This window comes from Rattus norvegicus, chromosome 7 (genome assembly GCF_036323735.1).
Source record: "Rattus norvegicus strain BN/NHsdMcwi chromosome 7, GRCr8, whole genome shotgun sequence".
In the NCBI taxonomy this organism is placed as follows: domain Eukaryota; kingdom Metazoa; phylum Chordata; class Mammalia; order Rodentia; family Muridae; genus Rattus; species Rattus norvegicus.
In genome coordinates this window covers 108162658-108180223 of record NC_086025.1, presented here as the reverse complement: position 1 = coordinate 108180223, position 17566 = coordinate 108162658, and the positions used below count along the sequence as shown (strand labels likewise).

At 51.7% G+C, this 17566-nt stretch overlaps 1 protein-coding gene across 1 annotated transcript in view; it reads left to right on the top strand.

The window, feature by feature from the left end:
• Tsnare1 (t-SNARE domain containing 1) overlaps positions 1–17566 on the top strand; it is a 181249-nt gene that overhangs the window by 116076 nt on the left and 47607 nt on the right. Inside the window, 1 exon segment of the mRNA XM_063264465.1 lies at positions 11119–11651. The gene's annotated coding sequence lies outside the window, so the exon portion shown is untranslated.

Sequence of the window (17566 nt, the reverse complement as noted above, 5' to 3'; positions counted from 1 at the left end):
CACATATTAGTGGAAAGCCCTGGACACTGAGTGGAACCCACCCCAGGAGTGCACGCGTGCTGCAGACAGAAGGGGTGTAGGGGCAAGGCAACTGAGCCTGGTTGGAAGAAGGAGTAGGGAGACTGTTCTTTAAGGGGAGCCCCCCATCTCCACCCCTGATTACCCAGAAACCCACAGGACTCTGTTGTCTTGTCTTCACGAGTATATTGATAGCCAGGGCAGAGGCAACTAGTAATGTTTGGATACTAATAGGACCCTGGAGCTGGTGTGGCTTGTTACCCCTGAGTCACAGGGGAGTGCAGCCCTTGCTTCAGGCCCTCACCATGTAGGATCCCAGGAAGTGTTCCTTGTCCCTGGGGAGGGGACCTGACAGGGCTCTGTTATTTCCTGCCTGCATAGAGGAAGTGGAGGTCTGATTCAGGTCCCAGGCCCAGTCACACACTGCCATCTAAACAGCTTCTCTCAGTTTATAACCTGTATGGACAAACCTGCCTACTGAGAGGACATTTTGTCAACCAAAAGGTAAAAAATGCTATGGCCATCACATGTCTGGTTTAAAAAAAAAAGTCACCTAAAAGATCCATTGCAGGAAGTGTGGGCTGTGGGGGAGCCCTCTTCTACTGGGGCCTTCTTACCTTCTAGCCCCACTGTAGCTCCCCTGAGAATACCTCCTAGGTGTCAGAGGACTGGCCTGGCGCCTGCTAGCTTTGCAGGTTCCTGACACTGACACCCATCGAGCCCCAGCAGACCAGGGGCTGGGGCTGCTGACAGCAGAGGCTACTGTCCCTGAAAGGACTCGTGTCCGTGAGGGATCCTGGGATGGGGAGCCCTCTGGCCTACGGGAGAAGACTAGGGCTTCTTATCTGAGTCCATCACTTTCTAAAGTAGATCTGGGGCCTCTACTGTGAGGTTCCTAGAGCCTCTTAAGGTGGAGAAGTCAAAGAGATTCCCATTTTACAGAATCCAGCATACCCTGAATTCTGTGTTCCCCATCCGGGGACATATGTACTTAGTACCTGTGCAGAACCCTGGGTGGTAGCTGTACCTTCTGTCTGAGAGTATGGGCACACATGTTCTGTGCTGTGATGGTCTGGGTTAGGACAGGAACCTGCAGGGTTCTTGCTAGATCCGATGCTGCCAGGCTGTGGACCCCATGCTCGGGTTAGGATTCAAACACCTGAGCCCAAATGATAGATGGGCTTGAAAGTCTTCCCATTCTCTCTTTTATCTCTCTTCTTGGCACTCAGCCCTTCTCACTAGCAACCTTGCTCACGTCCACCTGCTTTGCATGGGGACAATTCTAGGGGCGGGGGAGCACAACAGCTTCTCCTGTCCCAGCCTGTGCTCCCTCTCAATCCCCCTGGAGCACTCACTTTCTCCCTCATTCCCACTTCTGTCAAGCAGGCCAGATTGTAGTCATTGCATCCTAAAAGTTGCCTTGCAAAAGGACACAACACCCTGAACCAACATTTCCAGTGCCTCTTTCTGGTCTCCCATTACTTCCCCAGAAAGACTTTTCTGGGAGCTACCCCAAGCTACCATGAATATCTGGTCCCTGTTGCACCATGAGGCCCCTGGCCTCTGTCCCTGTTGTATGTAAGACACTCTCTTTTTTCTGCAGAGACTCCTCCATGGTGCTCAGGTAGTCCTCCTTCTGCCCAGAGCTCCCTGGCAATTTCATCAAGAGCCTTTCTCTCCTGCTCTTCTTTCTTGTGATCTGGCCAGTCGCATGGCCTTGAATACATGCAGGGACTTTCTCAGAGGCCCCTAAAAACCTGAAATCTCCTGAATCCCAGCACCCCAGACGGTTCAAACCCCACTGCCCTTGCAGCTCCCCTTCCCACCTTAGCTTAGGTCAAGGCACCCCAACCCCCACCCCTCTGCCACATCCATCAGCTAGCGGCTGCCATTGGTGTGTCCCTTGCCCTCCTCTCTCTTGCTGCCTCCCCTCACCCATGCAGCCCACCTGCTGGAACCCTCCCCAGTTCCAGCCTCTGTACAGAGTACTTCTTAGAGATGGGACAAGTCATACTGTGTTTGGGCTTAGCATTACCTGTAACAACCACATACTGAGAGAGAAACAGCTGGGGCTTCGGAGGCCGTGAGCTGCCATGCATTGTGTGCTGTCCCCAAACTCAGGGGCATTAGGGAGAGCCATGGATTTCCACAGCAGGCCTTTGGGTAGAGCTCTGCAGGGATGGCTGCTGTCAGACCTGTGTGACCAAGAGTGGTGCACATAGGGAGAGGCCAGAGCCACGCTGAATCTTATTTACTCTGCATCTGGTACCTGGACTGGGAGGACACATGGGCTGATGAGGACTCCCCTTTGGTTGACTCCCCCTGGCTGCTTCTAGTGGCTCAGGCTTGCTCACACCTTCAACCTTGGCTCTCAGAACTCCAGGGCCTCAAAGCTCATCATGACTCTTTCCTTCTGCTTTGTTGGTACAGCAACCAAAACTTCCCTGCCTGCCGGGAGGGCTTTAGACCCAGCAGCAAGACTGTGAGGAACCCAGGGCATGATACCCGAGGCACATGCTGCCTGTGCTGTGCACTGTGGCGTCATCATTTATAGGGCGAATTACTGTCAAGGGGTCTTGATGGGGTTTGCTTTCTCTGCCAGTTAAAGAATTAAAAGGCAGGAAAATGCTCCAGCGTGATGTTGAGAAATTGTGACTACAGCAATCAGGAACAGCCGAATCAGCCGCTGGAGAAAGGTGTGTATTGGGGCCACCATCACTTCCTCACAGCCTGAGTGCCTGCCTTACAGCCTGTGTACCTGCCCAACCACGCGACCCTCTGCCTGCGGACTTCCTGTTCCATCCTGGAGCAATATGTACCCTGTCTGAACACTCCCTTCAGACAGTCCCTTCTGTGCCTTCTATGGTACCCAGTTTAATACCTTCCTGCTAGCCATCTCTCTCCCCTAGAATGTGTCAGGCAGCCAGCTGGAGGCAGCGGTGTGGTCCGTTCTGGCTGTTGCTGCATTCCTGGCTCTGTGGTTAGCTAGTGACCATGAGTGGAGGCGGGAATGTGGCTTTGCGTGACGTGACTCTGGGAAGAGCTGCTTTAGTAAAGGGCTTCACAGCCAATGTTTCTGTGTACCTCAGCTCGTACCAGGACCCCAAGAGGGTAAGCACGCAAAGTGTTGACACTATCAAGGTAAGACAGGAATGTCCTGTTGCCTAGTCCAGGTCACAGCTGGTGAGACGGGCCCAGCACAGACTGCCTGACTGCGAGATAGGCCCGTCCCAGCTTCAATGTTCTCAGAACATAGTCCAGCCTCAGAAGAGCATCTCTCCAGAAGCCAAATTCGAATGGCTGTTCCACAAAGCACAGCACCCAGTGAGTCCTGATCTAGGTATGCCCTCCCGACTCCGGATGGTGCGTCCTGATCTATGAGAGCTAAGATGGACACACCCTAAGCTGCTGCCGGAATGCTGCCACACACTACGGCAACCAGAGCCAGCTGTTGTGTGTGCCAGGCTCCCCACAGCAAGCCCTCGCCTGATGGAGGTCCCCAACAGTTGTCACCTGATCTAGGTGCAGGCTCTGAGAATACTAGCTGCTCTGTTGCCATGGCTACGTGATAGGCCTGGGAGGGCTGAGGACTGAGTGAGAAGATACAAGAAGGGAAGACCCCAGAGGCCCCAGGTAGAACATTCACCACCCTTCCCAGTACTTGGCATGCACAGACAGCCTTGCACAGGTAAGGCTGATCCTGCCTATGCTAACCACAAATAAACAGATAAATAAATGCATAAATAAACCGAAGCTGGCTATTCGATGAACTGGAGCGGTTGCCTTTGCAGGTAGACAGTTGCCAGCCTCCTAATTAGCAGAGGAGTTCTGTGACAGAGAAAAATGTAGTGGAATTTTTTTTCCCTTCTTTTTCTTAAAGTGAAGAGAATACATTGCATGAACACACACACATACACACACACATTGAGAAAGAGATTTTATTATGTCTTCTGTGAAGTAGTTCCTCGGTGCCAGAAGAGAAAGAAGGTTCTGTGAGCTTACAATGAGTTCTAGCTTTAGAAGCAATCAAAAGGAATAATTGCACGACTTAAACACTAACTAAGTTGGGGTATTTCCCAGTGTCCCTTGCTTCTACTCTCTGTTGCTCATGCTGGGGGAAGAAGCTGTGCTGTCTGCACTTTTCAGCACACCATCTAGGGCTGCTCTGGCCTAGGTAGCTGGGATCTGGGTAGAGGGCTCCAGGGCTTGTAGACTCCCTCTCCGCCCAGGCCTGGCCTTATCTTTCACAAAGGACAGTAGGTCAACTTCTGCCTGGAATTGGCTTCTTGCCTAACTCCTGCAGAGAGGTAGAGAGTGAAGTCTAGCTGTCTGGCACATATCCCAGTGCGCCTGGGAGTCAGATCCTACCAGAAACTGAGGTCTCCCCAGTAGCCAGTGACGGGAGAGATGCTGGTCTGTGCCAGCTGCCCTACCCCAGAGCCCTGTCAGGGTTTGATGTTCACCGTCAGTGACAGAACCAGTAGTGTCCCAGCCCTGCTGTACCTGCCTAATTCTGCCACTGTGAGACTGTTTCCTGCTCTGCATCCTTCCCAAATGATGGCTGTCAAAGAGGGGTACAAAGGTGCAGGTGTCACCGCTCCTTCACAGCAACTGCAGAGAGCATGCAGCTGCCTGCCACACTGGCCCATCTTCTGGTGCCCAGTTTTACCAAGGCAGTTTTCAGAGAAAGGGTGCCCACTCGGTCCCAGCCTTTGGACTGTGAAATTGTACAGAGCAAACACTTTTCTCTGAACAGCACTGGGAGGGCCTTTGATCACAAGAGGAAGGGGTCCTGTCTGTGTTGCAGTTGAGTCTATGGGAAGGAAGGGTTTAGGATCCATGGAAAGGAAGGTTGGTTACACTGAGCCACCTTCTCTCCCAGTATCAGGTCAGGGGTTGCTTTTATTCAAGCTGTGGTTTCTCTTTACCCAAAATGGGTAGGGCTCACTAGTCAGTACCATCAGACAGACAGGGATTAGGGCCAGGGCCAGGGCCAGAGGCTATGGGGCTTGGGTTGTTCCAGTACTTGCAGCCAAGCCACATGCCATGTGGTGCTGTGGGGTGACTGGTATGAGCCAGATGTTATAAAGAGAGGCGTCTAGGGCAGGGAAGTGTCTGCACAAAATCTACTTGAATTCCAAGAGCCAGGGAGTGAAACCGTATTTGCATGTAGCTCTGGCCTCCCTTTTGCTAAGCATGGGCCCTGATACCTGTAAGGAAGTTCTGCATCTTTGCAATGGCCTCACTGCAAGAGACCCTGGAAGTCTGTGTCCCCCTCTGATGCACCACTCTCCCTTGTTGCCTCTTTAGTCTCACTACCTGGGACAGCCATCCCTAGCACCCCTGTCCTTGTGGTTCTGACACACATCACTGTATAATTGACTGGGATATCAGAAGTTAGATACCGTACCCGCAGCCCATGATGGATAGCCATGCCTCCAGGCTAACCACAGTTAGAGGGAGCCAGGACCCAGGCTTCCCAAAACCCTCTGAGGCCATGATTGGACTGCAGTGAATTTAGAACCCCTCGGTGTCCAAAATGTCTCACCCAAAGCCTAGAACAGAAGCCATCCATACTCCATTGATGTATCTGATTTTGACCTGGGAATAGTGTCTTATCCTAACTCAGGTTATAGGAGTCAACACTGCCCCAAGCTAAGGATTCCCATGTGGTACCTTTTGCACTAAACTAAACTGTGGGGATACATACGGTCCACAGGGACCTCCAACCTGGACCATGCCAGTGGTGCCTTCCTGCCCTCTTGCCAAGCTGTGGTAGAGCCATTCTATCCATCAAGGCAACACAGATCAGTGTCCCTCTGCTGCCAGACAAGCAGGGCATGATGCAGTGTACATGCTGGCTCCATCCATGAGCACCCGCCCTGGGGTTTCTATCCTAGGGGAGATCACTGTCATTGGGTCAAGGTCACTCCATTGCCTGTAGTGACTGGGGGGTGTAGTTAGCCTCGACTTGGGTTCAGGTCCTGTGTCCAGCATTGCATAGCTGTATGTGTTGGCATGATCTCTCCTGAGTAATCCTGTCCATCTGTGGAGTGGAGCAGTACTGAGCAGCACAGTGTAAGGAGCGAGTGAGCCCCTGGGTATAGTGTTCTGGAACTGGGCTGACAGCAGCCAGGACCAAGGCTGGTATGGAGAATCAATGCCTGGCCTCTGACAGGGTTGGACCAGTAACCTTAGAGCCCATGGAGTTAGAACCTGCCAGTCCATGGCCAGCTGAGCTAGGAGCAATCAGTTCATGGCAGTACTGAGCTGGGATCCCACTCAGAGCATGCAGGGGTTGAGAAGGACCTAGAAGTCAACCAACCAGCACTGAAATTGTCCCATTGGGCGTTGCCTCCTCCTGCTACCATGGATAGGTGGGAGCTGACCAGAGCTGAGACCCAACCCCAAGTTCCTCACTACCTTCCTGTCCGTGGCTTGTTTCCAGAGAGCAGCCGCCCGCCCTGGACCATATTTAAGCCCAGTAATTGAATTGCAATTGATAGTACATGCCGGTTTAAGATCATGCTAATTGCTTCATTTCCCAGAACACTCCTAAAAAGAAAATGAATTTCCCTGTAATATTTGCGGTGGGTGAAATGACCCTTGTGGAAATCAATCCTCACTCCATGATGAGTTATGAGTGCAGGGGCAGGGGCCACCTGCACTCCTCTGTGCCTGCCTCAGCAGGTGTAAGGAGTGTCCCCAGCCATTATCCAGATTAGGGAGCACACATGACTCCCAGGAGACTGGCTTGTCCAGGGTCTCACGGTGTCAGTGTGGCACTAGGGCAAGGTGGGCATCCAAGCAATGGGCACAGGTATGAAACCTACTCTTCCCCTCCCTGGAAGGCTGGAAAGATCACAGGACCTCTTGAACCCTCCTACCCCTTAAGGAGTAGGGGTGGCAGTGTGTGCCCGGCCACCAGTACAGCCCCTGGTGTAGTCCTCTGCAGTGTGAGCGTATCCCTCGTGGGCATCTTGGCTGCTGAAGTGGACAAAGAGTTAAGATAAAGTTTAGCGATGTGGAGGATGGGAGAGACCAGATGGCAAGCTGGCATGAGGAACCCAGAATCTTCCTGGCACAGGTTTCTGTTCCTTACATGGTTCTCTAGCTTCATAGAACTACTCTGTGCCTGCATAGAAGTAGGGCCACTGTCCCTAACCCAACACCCACTGCTTACTCTTCAGCCACTCCCACACCCCTACCCCCCACCCCTCCCCCACCGGCTTACCTGCGTATACTTCCTACCTACCTGTGCACCTCTACCCGCTGGCTGTTCATCCTTCCACCTGTCATACACCTTCCTGTCCCCCATCTCTTAGATGGGCTCAGCAGCACCAGTGTGACCCTTATTTTTACACAGAGAGAAGGTAGAGCCTTCTGTCAGGGAGGCCCTAGCAACAGGGGATGGGCCATCATTAGAATGGTGGCTCTGTAGGTGACATGGACATTCTGTACCATGTATAGCCTTTAGCCTCCCTGATAAGTCACCACTTCTCTAAACTACAACTGAGCTGTGTAAGCCCTGGGGTCTCGGCATGCCTAAAGGAAGCTTGTGATTCTTAGTGAATAGCTATGTGTCAGGATCTGAGTAAGTGGGCACTGGCCCACATACCCCTTCCGGGCCTCAAGCATTCCTAATAGGAAGTGGACCTTTTCCTGAGTTCTAGGTGCTAGATGACTCTGGGCTTGCTCTGTATTGTAGATCTGAGCTCCCATAGCATCCCTGCTTCTATCAGGGTTCCTTCCTGTTTTTACAGAGTAACCTGCTGGATATGAAGCAGATCATCGAGGACTTGGCCTTGGCGGTGCTAGAGTAAGATGCCATTGGTGGGTATTGCTCTGCTTGAGCCACTGGCCAGCCAGAGAGATAGCTGTTTGTCAGCTTTTCAACATCCCCCTTTCCTGACAGACGAGTCAAGGAAGGCCACGGCAAGACTTGTTCCCTTGCCCACTGTGGACTTCCAGAGTGATGGTTCCAGTTGTTGCTACTTTGAGCCCATCACAATGGCTGGGAGATGTACAGTACAGAATAGCTTGCCTACCCCAGATGCCTCGCAGTCCCAGTGGGCTGATGGAAGGAAGGGAGCCATAGCTAAAGGCCAGGCAGGTGAAGAAAGCTGCAGGCCCAAAGCAGGCATTGGCCACCTTAGCACCAGAGGACCCCACTCAATTTCCAATATCTTCTGAGTCCTGCAACAAGATCACAGCTAGCTCAGAGCCAGCAGAGGCAGTCCAACTACCAGGCTCTCAGCTCTGCACCAATACACACAAGCCCAACTTCAGCCCTCAGTAGTAGGAGGTGCTGGCACACAGGGCATCATACCACTAACCACTACTCTTTGGAACACTGTGGGACCAAGAGCATAGAAGCATCAGGTGTGGAGCAGGATCCATTAGACCATGAACTATCTGGACTACTGGGACTGTGACCTGCATGACCTCAAACAAGTGGAGGGAACTTTGTAGTACTGGGCACAGGAGACTGGCGAAAGAGAGCTCTGTCCCTGGCTTTGCCCTAGTTCCCATTGAACATATGTTAGCTGAGACCTTCTCAACTTCCATCCCTTAATAGGGGAGCCTCTGACAAGTAAATGGGCCCTTCCACACATCTCGCCAACTGAGAGACTCCTTTCTTGGCTACTTCCAGTGTTTGGACCTCAAGTTTGAGATTCTGTGAAGGAGTGCGGAGCCCTTCTCCTAGATGGGAAGCTCAGGAGCTACTTCTCAGCCTTAATTCAGGGCCTTACTTTAGTCTTAACATGGTGTAGCCAGGAGTCTGCAGGCCTCTGGAGGCCTCTCAAGAATTCAGTTGCAGGCCCACAGTGCCCAGGCGAGGAGTGCAAAAATGCTGGGTGTCCCACCAAGGCTGTCCAGGCAGGACACTAGGATGTCAGCACCCCAGCAGTGTGTCCTGCACAACTTGTGTACCACCCAGTCTAGTCTAGGGTGCCGTCTCACATCACACCTAGCATGTAGTGGAGGCTATAGTGTAACCATTCGACTCCCGCTTAGTGCCCTCATGAATGAACTTGGTGTGCAGATCTCAGAGCATGGCTGTGATTAGATCAAGCTTTTCTCTATTCTTCTCCTCCCTCCCTCTTCCTGTAGGCTGATCCCAGACCTGAGGGTGGGTGTCTGGGTGAAGGTGCCTTGGAGAAGTAGGCCACACAGTGTCCCTCACTGTGCCTTCTGGTACAGGAAGCCTATTGGCCAATCCTCATGGCTGTGGAGTTGGGGTGCAGCCAGGAGGAAGCTGGTGCTTTACTGCCCATGCCCACCTCTTTCTCATACTCAGGCCTGAGGTGGGAGGGGGACTACCCATCTCCTCTCCTATAGGTTCTTCCTGTCTGACTCTTAGGGCTCTCAGCTGCAATGTGCTGTCTTCCACTGTCCTTGTCACTTGTGCTCTGGTCCCCTCATGACGCTGGCTCATGTGTCTGCTGTATCCTTCTCTCACTACCCACCTTGAAGCCAATCCTGATGGGCTGTCCTGTCCCAAGAAGCTGCTGGAAGGAAGTTGAGATGAAGCCCTAGGAAACGGACTAGCTTCTTTCTGACATCTCGCAAACCATAGGACAGCTTCGCAGCAGCTCTGATGACAGCAGGCAGGCAGCTCTGATGACAATGTGGCTGTAGCATGACACTGTTCCTCTTCCATGGTGCCTGCTGCCACTGCACATGGGTGCAGGAGATAGCATGGCTCTAGGTGGGCCTCAGGCCATTTTTGCAAGCCTCCTACCTAGAGAGACAGCCAGAACCCAGGAGTGCTCCTATCTCCTGGTATGAGGCCTAGCCCAGGCTCCCTTGACTCCTGATAGGTTGGTCTACTCTCAAGCTCTAACAACCCTCAGCTCATCTCTCTCTGGCAACACAACTGGCACTGGTGCTTCCTCGTGCCCTGACCTTACCTCCCTCCCTCAGGGAATATAGCTAACTGGTGGTCCCCAATGCCCTGGGCTCCTCATGGCAATGGCCTCCATATTGCTGACAACTTTCTGAATTTGTTGATTTACTGACTGATGGTTGAAGGCAAGAAGTAAATGGTTTCCTAGCCCTGTGATAGAATGGGGATATTACATTGGAGGCCCAGATAGCCTGTGCCAACCATAAGCCTCAAGGTTATCACCAGCCTGGGAATTGGGTAGAGCCAGGCTTTAAGGGCTGAAGACTGAGGCCATGAGCTGGCAGAGTGCCTGGGTCTCCTGCGATACATGTTTCCTGAGGTGGCCAAGTAGAGCACCTGCTGTCTTCGCGTGTCTGGGAACCTGTGACCCAAATGACCAAGTATGTCTCAGAACCATGATGCATCATTAGGGCACAGGTGCCTGAGGCCTTTGAAAGCAGCCTGTGCCTGGGATGGGAAAGTCCTGGCTGATCAGCTGTGAGACTGTCACCTAGTCATGTCCCCATAGAGATCTAGGACATGAACTCACTCCTCTTGCACACCTAGCATTGTCATGGGGCAGGGCAAAACATGCCCACCAGTGTCCTCCAGGGCTGCGTGGGAGGCTGCTAGCTCTACAGTTGGGTCTCTGGCTGTCTTATGTCCCCAGAGAAGTACCAAATTTGAATGTGGGGTGTGCCACAGCCAACTAAATTTACCCATCTGCCTATGGCCTGCAGCCTATATACAGAGCCCTTGGAACACTGGCTTCTTTCCTTTCTCCTAGAAACAGGCAACAGGGTAGGGGCTCCTAGGCTCAGCTCCCCTGGCATGGAGATGGTGCTATGCTGGGGGCAATATCCAACTCCAGTTGGCCTCCTGCCTCAGTCTCTGAAGCATAGGTCAACTCAGAGGCATGTGCGCCAACAGGAGGAGGGTTTTGGTGCGGGTGGATGTCTACAGAGAGATAGACAAACAAGATAGCAGGTAGATCAATGGACAGGGTAGGTAGACAAAAGGCAGCTGAGGAGCTGGTGGGGGGAACAGTGGTCTGAGCAAACATTTCACCCGTAGGATCTCAGTTTACTCATCCTCCTAACGGCTGCATTGCCAAGGTTCTTTACATGACGAGGCTGCCACTGGGATTCCCCAGTGGTGGTTCACATAGTCTGATGCTTCTGTCTCCTTCTGCCAACCTTCCAGCCAACCAGGAGGATGAGGACCTTACCAGCCTGTACCCACTGTGGATGGTGCAGCCCACCTGAATCTGAGCCCTGGGACTTCTGTGGAGTCTTCCAGACATCCATGTCCTCATTCTCCCTACCTCATCTCCATCCTCAGCATCCCCTGCAGCCACACGCATGGAGACCCTCGGCCCCTCCCTGTCCTCTCTGTCCTTTGGAAGGACCCCAGAAACAGCAGCTGAGCCCTCCACCTTTGAGCAACAGCTGTTGGACTTTCACAAGCGGCAGGACACCCTCCTGGCCAGCTGGTCCCAGCAACAGAGCACACGATGGCCCAGCAAAACCAGCTGCTGTAGCAGCTGACCAAGCAAAGCCAGTGGCTGGCTGACGGCGTCAAGCTCTCAACCAAAACCCTTGATCACTTGGTGGCAGTTTGCCTTGCCCAGGAAGCCTCATCTGCAGTCCCATACAACGTCCCAGGTGGTGGAACAGCACAGAGACCCAACTGATGTCCCTGGAATACCCACCTGTGCCTGGAGGTCTCCTCACGGATCCTAAAGGTGAAAGAGGAGATGTGGGTTGGAAGAGGAGCTCCAGTCCCTCCTCAGCACCTGGCTGGGAAAAGCTGACATGACCAGACACCTAGGGGACCAGGACACCTGAGATCCTAGAGGCCGGAAGGTTGGGGGTAACAGGAGACACTTCACCATAGTGCCTTTTTGTCCTGGTTTTCTACCCCCACCCTCCACCCCTGCCTCTACTGGAAAGAGGCTTACATAAGACTGCAACACCAGGGTGTACTCAGGGATGATCCTCATGGAGGAGGCAGAAGGATGGTGAACCTGGCCCCACACTGTTCCAATCAGCCAGTGCCAATGGCCTGAGCCGCTGTAGGGCGTTTCCCTGCAGACCTCAGTAGATGTGAAATGGCCCTCCTTGACACCTTCACCCCAACATTCGGGTGAGCCAGGAGGCCTGGATTCTTGTACAACAGTTCTAGAGCCTTCTATTCTCTGTCAGCTCTGATTATAGACACCTGTGTGCACTGCTCTCAGCCCTCTGTGCCGTGGGCTACCATTTTGTACCTGACTTTGCCTGCAAAATACATTCTCATAATAGCACAAAACAGCAGCAGAAGCCACACCAATGCTGTCAGTAAATGAGCCCCTGGAGACTGGCCCCTGCCTCAGTGGGTGATGAATGTCTCTGCCTCTAGTCTTCCAGCAGGGTAGCTGGGTATTCTGGTCCCAGACCTTCCTCTGTTTCCCCAAAGCTTCATGCTTCCTGTTCCAGTTGGTGGGGCATAGGCCATAGCATTATAGGCTACATAGCCTTTGGGAGCCAGGTCTGGCCACCAGATGGTGGTTTGTCTGGATCCCCAGCCTGACCCCTATGGAGACGGTCAGAAGCCATGCTGACCTGGGCGGGCTAGCACGGAGGGTGGTCCTTGACGTAGATGGAAGCTTTCTGTTGATTTGCATGTCACATGGGTGAGCAGTGCCCATGATTTTTGTCTAGGAAACATTTAGACTTTACAGCCACACATCCTGCTGCCCTTGACGCAGTGCCTGGCTTTCCTGTCTCACCCCTGCCCTGGGGTACATGTTTGTTCCATCTGTAATTATAGCCCCCTCTCAAGAGGGAGAGCCTGCTGTCCTGTCCTGTGAATCCCAGAGGTCTTTCTCAGTGCCACCAGCGCTGAGAAATCTCTAGGGGGGGTCTCCATTTTAGGTTCTGGTCCCCTGAAAATACCAGTGTGCTAACATTTGCCCCGCCTTGAAATAAGTTTCCAGTGTTAGGCATTTATTTTGTCCCTACTCTAGTTCCAGCTGAGCCCTAATCCTATCAATACTGAGTTTGTATGCTGCTCCCACTATGGCTATACACTAAATTATGGTTCCAACCAGACCATGTGCCCTAACCCTGCTCACATACTGATCAAACAGGCCCAGTTCCACTCATATACAATACTGGGCTTGGTCGCATACTGACCTACTCACACTGAGCCCAGTCCTGGTCATACAAAACCCTGTCCTTGAGCACATGGAGCCTACACCGAGCTGGTTCTTTTGTCTTTGGGAGCATTCCCTGTGCTGTGCCATCTACTAGGTGTTGAGGACACAGGTGGGCAGAGCAGATCAACACCCTACCCTACCCCCAGAGTTCACAGCATGTTGCAGAAAACGCATTCCAGGCAAGCAAGTGCATATGCGGTAAATACCACTTAGCCAGTAAAACAGCCAACTGCTTTCGATGGAAAATTCAGTTTGTGTCGAGGGTGGCATGATGACCTTTATGTGAAAGAAACGTGATGGCTGGGTCACAGCTGACAGCCAGCCAGCAAGCCTGAGGTTCAGGTGGCTTCAGCTATGACATCCACTGTAGTTCTCGTTGGTCCAAGATGTCTGTAGGACTCTTGTCACCACACTGGTACTCCGAGTAGCTGGGATGGCACGAAGAAGAGGCATGCCCACTCCAGAAGGATGTCTGTTTGCTTCTCAATCCAATTGGCTGCAAATTGGATGCTCACACTTAGCTGCCACAGAAGCTGGGAAATAGTTCATATTTTTAGCCCCCAGTGGGGATTTTGTTACTAAAGGGAAAGAGACAAGCTGGGCTAGGTGCCCAGCAATCTGCCAAACTTGGGGAATTGACAGAGCTGGGCCCCATGTGGTCTAGAGGGTTGGGTGCGCCTCCCTGGAGAGAAGATGGCTCAGCAAGGCCAGACCAGGAATTTTGGAGAAAATTAGTGACTTCTGCAGATGATGGGGAAGGAGGAGTCAGAAGCAACCTGTAACAAGGGGAGAGCTGGGAAAATGGCTCTTTAGGTGTGTTCTAGTGCTGGGGAGCCAGGCTCTGAGCAGAAGCAGAAGGTCTATGTCTGCCCGCCCTCTGGCCAGGGCTCCTTCCAGTAGTTGCCAAGAGCTTGGGCAGCACTGGAGGAACTGTTCTTTGGCCTGACCTCCAGCTCAGGTACATTTGTGGTGAGAAGAGCAAGTGGGTACAGGGACACAGTCTTCAGACTCAGACCTGGACTGGATATTGTTCTTCCTGAGAGTGGAGAGGCCTGGCCCAGACTTGCTGGGAAAGAGAAGGTAGTGGCTGTGTGCGTGTGTGCGTGTGTGTGTGCGTGTGTGCGTGTGTGTGTGCGTGTATGTGTGCGTGCGTGCGTGCGTGCGCGTGCGTGTGCGTGTGTGCGTGCATGTGTGTGTGTGTGTGTGTGTGTGTGTGTGTGTACTCGCAGGCACACGCGGGCATGCCTGCCTAATGAGTCACCAAGTCTGAGTGTTTGAAGGTGTTCTCAGGGAATATGGGATGGAGTATATTAGTTGTGGAGTTATGGAGTGCTAGCTGAGGCGAGCCAAGGATGTCTTAGAGAGGCCAGGTAAGCATATGTCACATAGGTTAAGAGGGTCTGCTTAGCTTGCTGCTTACTGTTGACTTCTTGGGAGTCAGCCCTGAGGAAGGAGTGAGTACAGGCAGATTCTGAATACCTGTCAGTGAGCACAGAAGTGGTCAGCAAAAGAAGACAGGAAGGACAGGAGGAGTAGCCTGAAGGAGTAGCTGGAGACTAACTAAAGGGTCCCTAGAGAGTTCCTGGCAGCCTCAGGTACCTTGGGAAGGCCCCAGTAGAACAAAGACAGAAAGTGTCCTGATTTTGGACAGCTAGAGGGGTCAGTGAGCAAGTCATCTGATGACACTTCCTAACAGTCTGCGAACCTAACAAGGTCTGCAGTGTGTTTCAGAAGAGGCTGACTGGAAGGCTTTCCTTCAGAGCCAGGATATCCCATCGCCTCACCAAGCATCCCTCTTGACAGAACAGAGGGTGAGGTGGCATCTAAAATTGAGAGAGCTTTGATTTCTGAGTCCCAAGCCCATGTTTGCCTCCATGCTGGCTGGCCTAGTACGTGAGATGTCTCCTATCGTCTTCATCCTTCTGACTCTGGTGAACAGACTCCCCTGTCCCATGTCCCAGGTCATCAAGGAGGAGCTTGGGTGATCTGGCCTGCTGCATGTCATCAGAGGGCCTGAAGGGCCTCTCAGCTGGGCCAGTGAGCGTGATAGCCCAGACCTCACCTCCATCCTTCTCCCTTTCCCTGTCGGAAGTGCTGATGGGTAGCATATGAAGGTAAACACGGGTAGGTCTGCAGGGGACTCTGTGAGCCCCAAGTGACCCCCATGATGGACTAAGCCACTGGGTGGAAATACAGAGGAAGATCTAACAGCAAAAGCGAATAAATGACCATTTAGTCCCAGAATTTCACCCCTGTGGTTAATCCAGACAGTAACAATTCTGTGAAATATTTTCAAAAAAATAAATAAATAGAATCACAACAGCTACACAGTAGGTGGTGATGTCAGTAGCTAGGTATGTCCAGAAAGCCAGCCTGGCTTTGATCAGAATGGGTGGGGTGTGAAGGATGTGGGGCAGCTTGCTATTGATGTACCCAGGATGCCTGTTACAAAGAGCAATTATTCTGGCTTTGGTCAGATCCAGTTATCCTGAGGTTCGGGGTCTTTGTGAAGGTAGATGTTATAGCAGAATATGTGACAGCAACAGCACTTGCTTCATCAGCCAGGAAGCCATTGGAAAGAAGGGGGATCACCCTCCCTTGGGAGCACAGTTCCAGGTATATTAGGATCTCCCACTTGTCCTTACATCCTGAACACACTGAAGCACCATCCTAGGCACCAGGTTTTGAACATGAATCTTTGGGGGGATGCTCTCTCTATTCAAACCATAGCAAGTGAATTAACCTCAGTGTGAATAAGCAAGAAGCCAATGGGAAGGTTCCTAAAGAATTTACAGCTTCTATGCCTGGTGGTGCAGGCCTGTAAGCTCAGCTACTTTGGGGGAGGTTGGAGGCTCACAAGTTCAAAGCCAGCCTGGGCTATTGAGTGAGACTGTATCTCAAAAAGTAAATAAGTCTGTGGAGATGGCCCTATATTAGACCATTTATTTGTCTAACACACGATGGTGTTCTGGGTTACAATTCCAGAAAGGGGTGGGCCATAAGGGGGACAGAAACTGACAGAGATGGAGGGTGTGGGAATGAGTTAGGAACATCTGCCTGACGGGAATCCTCGGAGAAGAGAGTAAATTGGATGGAAACAGTAAAGATGGGGTGCCAGACATGGTCCAGAACTGCAGACACCACGTCTCTACATTGAGAGCCCCAGTGATCCCAAGTGCCCAAAGGATGAAGAGGACAAGGAGTGGTGTGAACCAGAAAGAAGCTGCCTTGCAGGAGCGCTGACAGAAGTCCTGACAACCTAAGAGTTGCACCCCCAAAGCTTGTCTCCAAGGGCAAAGACGAAACTCAAATTTCAAAGAGAAAACTGATCACTTACTGTCAAGAGACATTTTGAAAGGGCCTCTTCCAAATGATGGACTTTGGCGTGAACAGAGGCTCCCCAAAGGGAAGGACTGGGGTACAAAAGAGAGCACCCAGGGGTCTGTGTGAGGTGGTTCATGTATCAAACAGTGAAAAGCTGGTGATGACAAGAATGCCTATGTGTGGGATTATAGTGTAAGAACAGAATAACCACAGAACCGTGGTGGAATATTAATTGGGAAGAATTTTAAATACCCCAAGCTCCATGGATTTGAAGAGAAATTAAATATTGATTAATATTAGCCTTCATTAATAAACTTGCATGGTTAGAAAAAAATCTCCAAGGTCCCTTCTTTCAGAATTCAGAGCTATAAGAGCCAGTTAAAAGGATGAAAAGAGAGGCCACGGACTTTTTTTTCTTTTAATTTACAAATCACACATCTGGCAGAGAACTTGAACTCAAATATGTAAAGAGTTCTCTAGATTCAATAGTAAGCTAAACAAAGAAGTGAATAAAACCAAAAGAGTATACACAAAAGCCTCAGTCAAGCACTTCGCCAAAGATAACAGACAGAGCACACGCAGAGCTGGTCAGCACTGCCAGCCAGCATGAGACACAAACAGAAGCTACAGTGACCTATGCCACTCTGGCTAGAACAACCACGTGATGCACAGGACTGGAGAGATGGGGGAGTGGGGTGCTGCTGGGGGACAAGATAGCAAAGCACTTTGCAAAGCCGGATGCTAGAGGACAACAGTTGCACTCCAGGGCATTTATCCAAGAGAAGTAAATTCTGATGGTCACATAAAAACTTGCACACAGCATCCTTCGTTTGTAATTGCCTCAAGTTGGAAACAAAGTGGATGTCCTTCAGTGGGTACATACACAGACTGTGTGCTTTCCATAGAATGGAATCTCACTCAGGACAAAGGAGACACCGCAGGTCTCAGAAGCCTGCTCCCTCTTGACTCAAACAGGCAATTAAATTGTAGAGGTAGGGACCGGGCCTCGAAACATTTGGGAGGTGGGGTGTTGGAGCTTGTGAAGGGGCTGCATGAGGGCACCTCTGGTGCTTGCGAGCACTCCTATATTTTGACCATCATTACAGAAATTATGTAGGGGACAAAATGTCATAGAA